Genomic DNA, 9,807 nt, shown 5'->3' on the forward strand with positions numbered 1-9,807 from the left:
AGTGTGATCTAAAAAGTTAAACCCTGTCATATTTACATTTGATCAAAAGGCCTCATTTGGTTGGCTTTGCTAAAAGCATGCTAATATTGTAGCTTACTGCAGATCAATATATTGACGTGAGAAACAGGAGCGGCATTTGTGATTTGAAATTTTACAATTTTATGCAGAAAACGAGCTCATTTCAAATTTGATGCCTGCTACAGGTCTCAAAATTATTGGGACGGGGGCATGTTTACCATGGTGTAGCATCTCATTTTCAAAACAGTTGGAAGACGTCTGGGCATCAAGGTTAAGCCTTTCTGGAGTTTTGGTGTTGGAGTTTGGTCCCATTCTTGCCTGATATATGTTTCCAACTGCTGAAGAGTTTGTGGTCATCTTTCATTTAATGATGCACCAAAAGTTCTCTATAGGTGAAATATCTGGACTGCAGGCAGGCCAATTCAGCACCCGGACGAAGCCATGCTGTTGTAATAGCTGCAGTATGTGGTTTTGCATTGTCCTGCTGAAATACACAAGGCCTTCCCTGAAATAGACGTCGTCTTAAGGGGAGCATATGTTGCTCTAAAACCTTTTATATACCTTTCAGCATTCATAGTGCCTTCCAAAACATGCAAGCTGCTTATTCTGTATGTACTTATGCACCCCAGCTTTTGAGCTGAACACTGATAACACACTGGAAGGTCTCCCTCCTCTTTAGCTCAGAGGACATGGCGTCCGTGATTTCCAACAAGAATGTCAAATTTGGACTCGTCTGACCATAGAACACTTTTCCACTTTGAAACAGTCCATTTTAAATGAGCCTTGGCCCACAGGACACGACAGCGCTTCTGGACCATGTTCACATATGGCTTCCTTTTTGCATGATAGAGCTTTAGTTGGCATCTGCAGATGGCACGGCGGATTGTGCTTAACGACAGTGGTTTCTGGAAGTATTCCTGTGCCCATTTTGTAATGTCATTGACACAATCATGCAGATGAGTGATGCAGTGTCGTCTGAGGGCCCAAAGACCACAGGCATCCAATAAAGGTCTTCGGCCTTGTCCCTTACGCACAGAGATTTCGCCATTTTCTCTGAATCTTTTGATTATGTTATGTGCTGTAGATGATGAGATTTGCAAAGCCTTTTTAATTTGACATTGAGGAACATTGTTTTTAAAGTATTCTACAATCTTTTTACGCACTCTTTCACAGATTGCCCATCTTCTGAGAGACTCTCTAAGACATCCCTTTTATAGCTAATCATGTTACAGACTTGATATCAATTAACATAATTAGTTGCTAGATGTTCTCCCAGCTGAATCTTTTCAAAATTTCTTGCTTTTTCAGCCATTTGTTGTCCCCATGCTAACTTTTTTTGAGACCTGTAACAGGCATCAAATTTGAAATTAGTGAAATTAGTGGATAAAAGTGTAAAATTTCTGTTTAAACATTTGTTATGTTATCTATGTTCTATTGTGAATAAAATTATGGCTCATGTGATTTGAAAGTCTTTTAGTTTTCATTTTATTCAAATAAAAAAAAAAAAACATCCCAACATATATATATATATATATATATATATATATATATATATATATATATATATATATATATATAATTGAGCCTTATGACATAAAAATAGTGGTTAATTTCTATGAGAAATATTAAAAATATATGGATGGATGGATTCATGTTCATAAACATGACAAAAAAGACAAGAGCAAGGCAACTGTTTTGAATACAAATGTTAATCATATCTATCTCAATTGAATAATGAAAGCTTTGGGTCCAAGGCTCAACAGTGAATAGAAGATAATTGCTCTGAAGACACTTTCAGATTGAGAATGCCTTTGCATCATTAACACATTAATAAAAAGACTGCATATTTTATTAATATCCCATTTTTCTGAAGAAATGATTGACAGTTTTCTGGTCTGGGAAAAAAAAATCTTTGGTAATTTAATAAGCAGTGTGGCTCTGATATGCAAAACCGTGAGTCCTAATTATAACAGCAAAGTATGAATACAGCACAGTGGCCAAAGATGATACTGATGCTTTTGAGACTTGTTAATATGAAGCCATTAGTCATATAAATGAATGCAAGACAAGCTGCAGAAATAACACAGGAAAAACACAGTGCTCCCCTCACACAAATCATTCAAGATTCAGTAGCGGTACAGATCCAGAATCTCTTCTTGAAAAACATCCAACCAAGACAAAAGGATAAAAAGAAACCCCACATAAGTAAACAAGTCAAGATGAAAAATATTTTACACCTGATTTTGGCAAACCTCAGACTTCCACCCCGTGACACAGCAGGCTTCAGTAGTGCAGACGGCAAATGACAAGCCCCTCGCCTTATCTACTGTAGCACACAAACTAGCACCCTAACCTTGAGAAGTCATTTTGCTAGATCAATATTTGCCAGGCGGAGAGATTGAGAGGCAGGCGGAATACTGCGGCTTAGAAGAGATGGAGGGAATATCAATGCCCACAGGTGAGAGGTAGAGAAAGCAAGAAATATGGCGGCTGTCAGATCACATTTTTTTTAAACTCCATCAAGTTTCAAGTGCTGCTGAAAAATCTTGCAAGTGTGTGTTTTGTAAACTGGTTGTTGTACTGGTCGGCACGCAGCTGATACACAGCCCATCAACACAATACACAATACAGAAGTTATTGTTATTTAATGTGTAGAACAAACCAGGTGAAAATTGAATTTTTTTTTTTTTTTTTTTTTTTTTGGCTCAGTCTAATTCAACTATTCTTCACTAAACCAGAGATTCTCAGTATCAGATTCCAGTCTGGATTCTGACTGAAGGACAATTTAATCTGGACAGAGACTAAGTGATTGCGTAAGCATATGTGTATCAAAGCTTGGTGTGAATGGCCTTTTAAACTACTAGCTTCTAGCATGCTAAATGTCTAACAGTATCATATAAAACCAAGAAAAATCCAGTGATTTCTCTCCCTTTCTGTTATTAACTGTTGGCATATGACAACGAATCAGAGCAGCGTAATGGCATCACTATGACAACACTCTCCTGACTTAACGTAGTGATGCTGACACATCTCAGGTAGCTAATTTGTTCTGCCAAGTGCCGTTAGCAAAATAAGTGTCGGAAAAGCTATGACAATGGCGTCTTCCAAATTGTCAGATCTGAAGAAAAGGAAGGTTGACAGTAAAAACTGTGTGTTTAAATATGTCTGGACAGACATGATGCATTTATTCTCCCCAACGGAAGGACCAAACCTCATTCCTAAAATGAGACAGTGTTGGTTGTTAAAAGTGGTAACATTAAGCATCACTATGAGTAAAAGCACATGTATTTTAAGTGTAATTACCAACAGAACACAGCGGTAATAAAATAAAACGTACCCAGAATCATATCGAGTATCAAGTCATATTACAGTCGTGTGGAGTCTGTGGACCTTCAGCTTGGTGTCATTCGCATGTCCCCAGCGTCCTATGTGGGAAAAGACTGAAAGCAGAACAGACATCTTGATTAAAACTTCACAAAAGTTATATAGGATTCAGATAATTAGATACATTTTTGTTACATGAGTACCAGCTTATGTGGAAGTAAAGGAAATGAGATAGGTTGCAGATGGGAGTGCAAAGATAGAAAGAAACGAGTTATATACATAGTTCAGTAACTCTAGATGGTGCAGGCTGATGAGTCCTTAACCCAAGCTGATGATAATTACAGCACTAACTGCTTTGTACAAGCTGATTGGTCCACGTCACTTCAGCATATCAGCGTACTGTATGTATTGGCAGTAGCAAGTTCCTGTTCTTGCTCTGCAGCAGGAACATAGCAGATCTATTCCGCCAAGACCAAATACATTAACATTGTCATATCCAGTATTCGGACATGCCTTATTGCCTTCCTAGCTCTGTATGCTGCTTGAGGAACTTTCCAGCTTTGGGAAGCAGCCTATGGCATTGAAGCGACACATCTGACACTGGTTAGTCATGTGACAATGACAAAATGTGGATTTAGAATTACTATAGGCCTATAGAACTATACTGTATGTTCTATAGGCCTATACTATAGTAGTAGCTGAAGTTGGTCCTTGTCTGCTTTTTTTTGGCCGATTCAATCGGCGTTGGAGCTCGTCGGTCAGTTGGGCCATCTGATCATTCTGATTTTGTGTTCAGCTACTGCCACCTGCTCGTATGGAAAAGCATTTTTTCTTACGCAGGCGCAGAACTGACATGTTACTTGCCCGTCGTGTGTCGAGCGTCGGTTTGGTGTGTCAGGGCAATTTTGGACCCAGATGCTGCCGACGTGAGCCAACCTCGCAGTCTGCTTTCATCGGCACTAGTCCGTGTGTTCATGGTGTGTTCTGGGCTTTAGACCAAATTTCAAAAACCTTCTTGCTTTAAATCATAGTTTGTAATGTTTGGTTCATGGATTATAATTCTTAAACAAATAGTTTTTTAAAAATCCCTATGGGAAAATGAAAGGCAAAATATGTAGTGAACCAAGGCATTCTATTACATGGTCAGCTCTCTGGAAAACTCAATTCTGATTGGCCAGTCTCACCATCCAGCAGTCTGATATAATTGCTCAGGGGACTTCAGTATTAATATTGCTCCATTACTGTTACTGTAATATAATTGCTGCAAAAAATAAATAAATGGCAAACCTCAAACCTCATTATAATAAAAAATTATGCCAAGTAACCTGCATTCACACAATATTTTACAGTTAGCACATTTGCTTAATTCTTTTTGTGAATGCATACATCATGCAAATTGCACTATAACCCCAATACAGTCTTAGTGTCATCTTTTTAAAAATTACATACATAATTCAAATAATGCATAAAAATATGAATACTGTTATATTTTTGTGTTTTGGGATTAAAATATAGCTCTCAATACAACTTCTTGAGATCTTGTTCTAGCTAAACAAATAGGGCACTCGACTGCATCACCTCTCTAGGCCACCTAGCATGAGTTAAACGAATGAGACAGGTCTTTCCTGCTGTGGCTCACAAGCTCAGAGATTTATCACGGGTGATGAGTGTGCAGACAGCCGTTAGCCTGTACCTGTGCTGAGCCGGATTAGCCGTATGATAAACAGCCACTCCCCATTTAATAAATAATCCATGAGAAACACTGCATTGAGTGAGAGCAATGAAACTTTTATGCTCTGAAATATGAAATGTGAAGCCTTCGGAAAAACAAGACAGCGCCAGACACCTACAGAATTTCAACTCTCTCTCTCTCTCTCTCTCTCTCTCTCTCTCTCTCTCTCTCTATTTGTCTCAACTCATCACATCACCATGCTGAAAACATGTGATTAACATTTTAAGTAAATCTCATTTGTCTTTTTTGCACTTTGCAAGGATAAATTAAAAATCACTAACCAGAGACATTTTTAGAATATAATTTGCTCTGACTATGACTGCTATTGCTTGCAAACCTCTACTGCTGTGCTGCTTTTGGTCTTCTCTTCATTCTGGAGTTGATTGACAATAACAAACACACCATACTATATCAGTTGATCCTAATAACAGTGCACTAATAGATGCAATAGAGCTTTTTGGTTTGTAGTCCTAAAACCAAGAACAGAATAAGCATTTAATAGACAATTGTCATATTGGTGTGAGTTTATCTGCTTAAAGGGATACCCAAAAATGAAAATCCTGTCATCATTTACTCACATTCAAGTTGTTCAAAACCTGAATGAATTTCTTTCTTCTGCTAAACTCAAACGAAGATATTTTAAAAAATGTTGGTTACCAAAAAATTGATTCCTATAGAAGTTGATTCCTATAGAAATGTCGAGCTTAACGCTCACAAGGTGCATTGTGGGATTGTGAAGCTCGACTTCCTTAGGAATGAATTGAAAATGCTCACTCTGCTCCGCCCGCCCCCGTCAGTAAACACCTACCGTTAAGGTGATGATACACGGGGCAACTTTTTGAGCAATGTTGCCGGGCAATGTGGCTTGGCACTTTCCCACTGAGAATGAGCAACAAATTTCTATCTGGATACTTTAGATTGGTTGTGGGCAATTTTTTGAGATCCTCCAATCAGATTGCTAGCTGATGATCATGTGACCGACTTGGATATTTCAGAAAAAATTCACACAAGATGGCGGCCTCTCAGTGGCAGTGGAGCGAAGAAAAGGAGCTTGAACTTATATCTTTTTATGCTGGTAAGTTGTCATGTGTCAACTCAAAACAGGGAATTAACCTCATTTAATGCTTAAAATACCAACAAGTGTCCAATTTAATGTGCGTAGGCTGTAATTTAGCCATCAAATGTTTTCAGTTAAATACTAAAAAGACGCATTCCGTTTAATGTCTGTAGTGTCCTAAGTATATATCCTTATATGGCATGTGAAAGTAGCTTTTGATGCGGGTTCGGATCCGCCTTAAACTTTTCCTATCACAAATCAGATCAGAAAGGCATTTTAATAAAAACAAAGAAAATATTTGAAAAGTTGAAATAAAGTGCCTAACAAGTGTTTATAATAAAATGTTTATTAGTTTGGCAATATATTCGCTCCTCTCTGATTAGTTGCCATTGCCCTAATTAGTTGCCCTGCGTCTCACCAAGTTGCCCGTTGATGGTAACATTGCCCAGCAACATTCCTCAAAAAGTTGCCCCGTGTATCATGACCTTTACATAAAAACAAGCAAACGAGCTTAAATAGGCCTTGTCAGTAATGTTTCCCAGGCTGGGAACATCAAACATTGTCCAAAGAAAACCTTGTGTGAAATGTTTAGGGTAATATTTGGCCCTGGTGGCTGTGCAGTTACAAAATCAGTCATTTTCAGTCTTCGGAGCTCCTTGTTTACTGTTGAATCTGTCTGTAGTCAAACATAAAAGGCATACTTGAATAAAGCTTTACCTTCCATGACCCTTTGATACTGAATTCCGACTCATTATATGTGAATGTCTGCCTCTGTCTGAGAGATTAAAAGCACCACAGCTGTTGTGATGGGCTCTTGAGTCTCTGAACTGGGGTTTCTGATTACTCCATTTTCACTTATTACACTGCCAGATCACTTCCACATCTATCTATCTATCTATCTATCTATCTATCTATCTATCTATCTATCTATCTATCTATCTATCTATCTATCTATCTATCTATCTAATCTCTATTGTTAATCATTGTTAATTTATGTCATATCTCTCATTCTGTCCTGTATGTAGTGTAAAGTCACGTCTTTGTATCTGACACATACTTCAGCGGGCTCAGGGGGGTATTCAACACAGAGAGCTCACACACACACACACACACACACACACACACACACACACACACACACACACACACTCATGCTCTCATACTGTCATACATCCCTTGAAAGTTGCATCAGCACCTCGTTGGCACGCAAGAGCTGGCAACAAAGCAGAAGTAAGACATTGTGATGTAGAATAAACCCCTGCTGTCCCCTAAAACTCAAAACTGTGAGTCCTCTTAAAGGGCTCCATGCCTCTGAACAGTCAGCACACCAAGAATGTTTTTCTCCCTTTATTAGAATACATGGGAAAGATGTGACTCAGAACAAAATTAAGGAGTGATTTATTCCTCATTAAAAAGGATTTACATATAAATAAACGAATATTGCTTTTGAAATATGCATAGAAAATGCATAATGTATATGTCAGAACCTAGTTCTGTCCATTTGCTTTCCCTACATCTACTAAAACGCATGTGATTTTTTTAAACAATGGTGTTGATTTATGTAACTGACAAATGTTTGGGAACCAAAGCTAATCTCATTTATTGTGATTATTTGGAAACATAGTGGAATGAATTTAATGGTGTTCTAGTGTGAGCTTTCAGTGCAATACCAGTGTATTTCATCAATTTTATTTTCATGACCAGCCTCAGACAGCACAGTTCACTGGCCGTCTAATGCATTTTGCATACAAAACTGTGAAATGTGTTGTCAATCTGATGAAATATTCATTGGATTTGCTGTTGTCCAAGAGTGAGACATCAAATCTTTGAAAGATATTCAGTTTTGTTTGATGCACTTGTAGCAAGTTCACTAGATATCCACAAGCAGAACTGAAGTCTATATTAACAGTTTCTGCACTATAGTATAGATTTATTTCTGTACAACTGATTTAAATTCCCTCTTTTATGATTTTTTACGAGGGGATATTACCTTTCATGTAGTGTTACATAGCTGTTTATGAATGTAAAAAAAAAAATTAAGTCTGCAAAGTTTCAAAGATCAAAGTGTAAGATAATGTTTCCCAAAAGAAAGAACCGATTCTGAACTGCCTGAAACGAGTCGTCAGTAATTCCAGTCTTACTTCTTGCACAAACCTATAGGTTTGTAACAAATTTTGTATAATGCCAGCCTATTCTCTTCAGTGGCTGTCCGCGAGCCACGTCTACTTTGACCTTGCCTTCAAACACTGTAGTTGTAGCTGAGACCTAAAAGAGTTTGGTTTGTGTTGTTGAGAAGACGCTGTTTTCTGCACTGCAGTGCTGAGGAAGCTGACATTCAACGTAATGAGAAAGGCTGAAAGCAGTAGTCTAGAGCAGGCTCTCGGAAAGGTTTAGAGAGACCCTGAACATTTTTATACACTGTGGGAAAAGATGCGATTCTGCTGTGTATAATATGTGAAAATGAAGGTGTTTTTGACCTTGGATGCATGTAAATCAAAGAGAACTCCAAAACAAAATTAGCAGCTTTTAAAATAGCAATTTAAATTATTACTGTTGTTACAGTATAATCAGTTTCAGATAAATTCACCCACATAATCTTTGTTTGATCACTTGTTGGTCAAATGGTGTCATCTTGACTAAGCAGGCAGATCTCCACCAATATAAGCTGTGGACCATACCTAATGCCATTCACTCAAATGTCTGTCTGCGCATGACAAGATCAAGATGAACATCTCACTGTCTCCTTTTAATTTTCATCGGTGATATAAATTAAGTGTGACTAATGGGCAGCTAATGTAATCAGAATATTGAATTAAACACAAATTAATCTAATAAAGCTCCTAAGGAGAATGGAAACGTAATACCACAAGCACGATGAGTATTATATTCTGTGTTTTTATTCATCTTATCCATGTTTATGTCAGAAATCAGTGAATCTCATCCTAATAGACTTTTACATTTTTAAATCTACTGTATGTGATCATAGATTTCTCATTGCAGAGTCACTCTCAGATCAAGAGAGGGATCATGTTACTGTATTTTGGCAGTAAATGTCAGTTTGTATAACAGTGGGTTTGAGTGAGGAGCGTGAGGAGTCTCTGGTCGTCTGCAGGGTTTTTCAGTGTTGTGACAGTTTCTCTTTTCCTAAAAAGCTTTTATAGGCCAAACTAAACAGCTGTAGTCTGGCCTCTAAAAGCTTTTTGAGTACAGACAACTGTTACAATGTTGAAATTCTTTAAGATGTGGCCACGCATCAGGACGAACACAGCTTTAGTCTTAGCTTTAGTCTATCAAGCATATAGGACTACTTCCCTAACAAGCTTCTTAAGTCAACCTCTTTTAAAGGATTAGTTCACTTTTAAATAAACTTTTGCTGATAATTTACTCACCCCAATGCCATCCAAGATGTCCATGTCTTTCTTTCTTCAGTCGAAAAGAAATTAAGGTGTAAGGTGTAAATTTTGATGTAAACATTCTAGGATTTTTCTCCATATCATTCATTTCCATGGGCACCAAACGGTTGAAGGTCCAAATGGCAGCTTCAGTGCAGTTTCAAAGGGCTTTAAACGACACCAGACGATACCAGACGATGAATAATGGTCTTATCTAGTGAAACGATCGGTCATTTTAAAAAAGAAAATGAAAAAGTTTGTTTTATAAGCACAAATGCTGGCTT

At 37.7% G+C, this 9,807-nt stretch overlaps 1 long non-coding RNA gene across 1 annotated transcript; it reads right to left on the reverse strand.

Moving 5' to 3' along the window:
• Positions 1–1,724: 1,724 nt before the first annotated feature.
• On the reverse strand, positions 1,725–9,579 carry LOC125268221. The gene is made up of 3 exons (XR_007184839.1): positions 9,521–9,579; positions 3,356–3,458; positions 1,725–3,236 (listed from the first exon to the last, which is right to left on the reverse strand). It is a non-coding gene; the product is annotated as an uncharacterized LOC125268221 (long non-coding RNA).
• Positions 9,580–9,807: the final 228 nt, after the last annotated feature.

Source organism: Megalobrama amblycephala, linkage group LG5 (genome assembly GCF_018812025.1).
Source record: "Megalobrama amblycephala isolate DHTTF-2021 linkage group LG5, ASM1881202v1, whole genome shotgun sequence".
NCBI lineage: Eukaryota > Metazoa > Chordata > Actinopteri > Cypriniformes > Xenocyprididae > Megalobrama > Megalobrama amblycephala.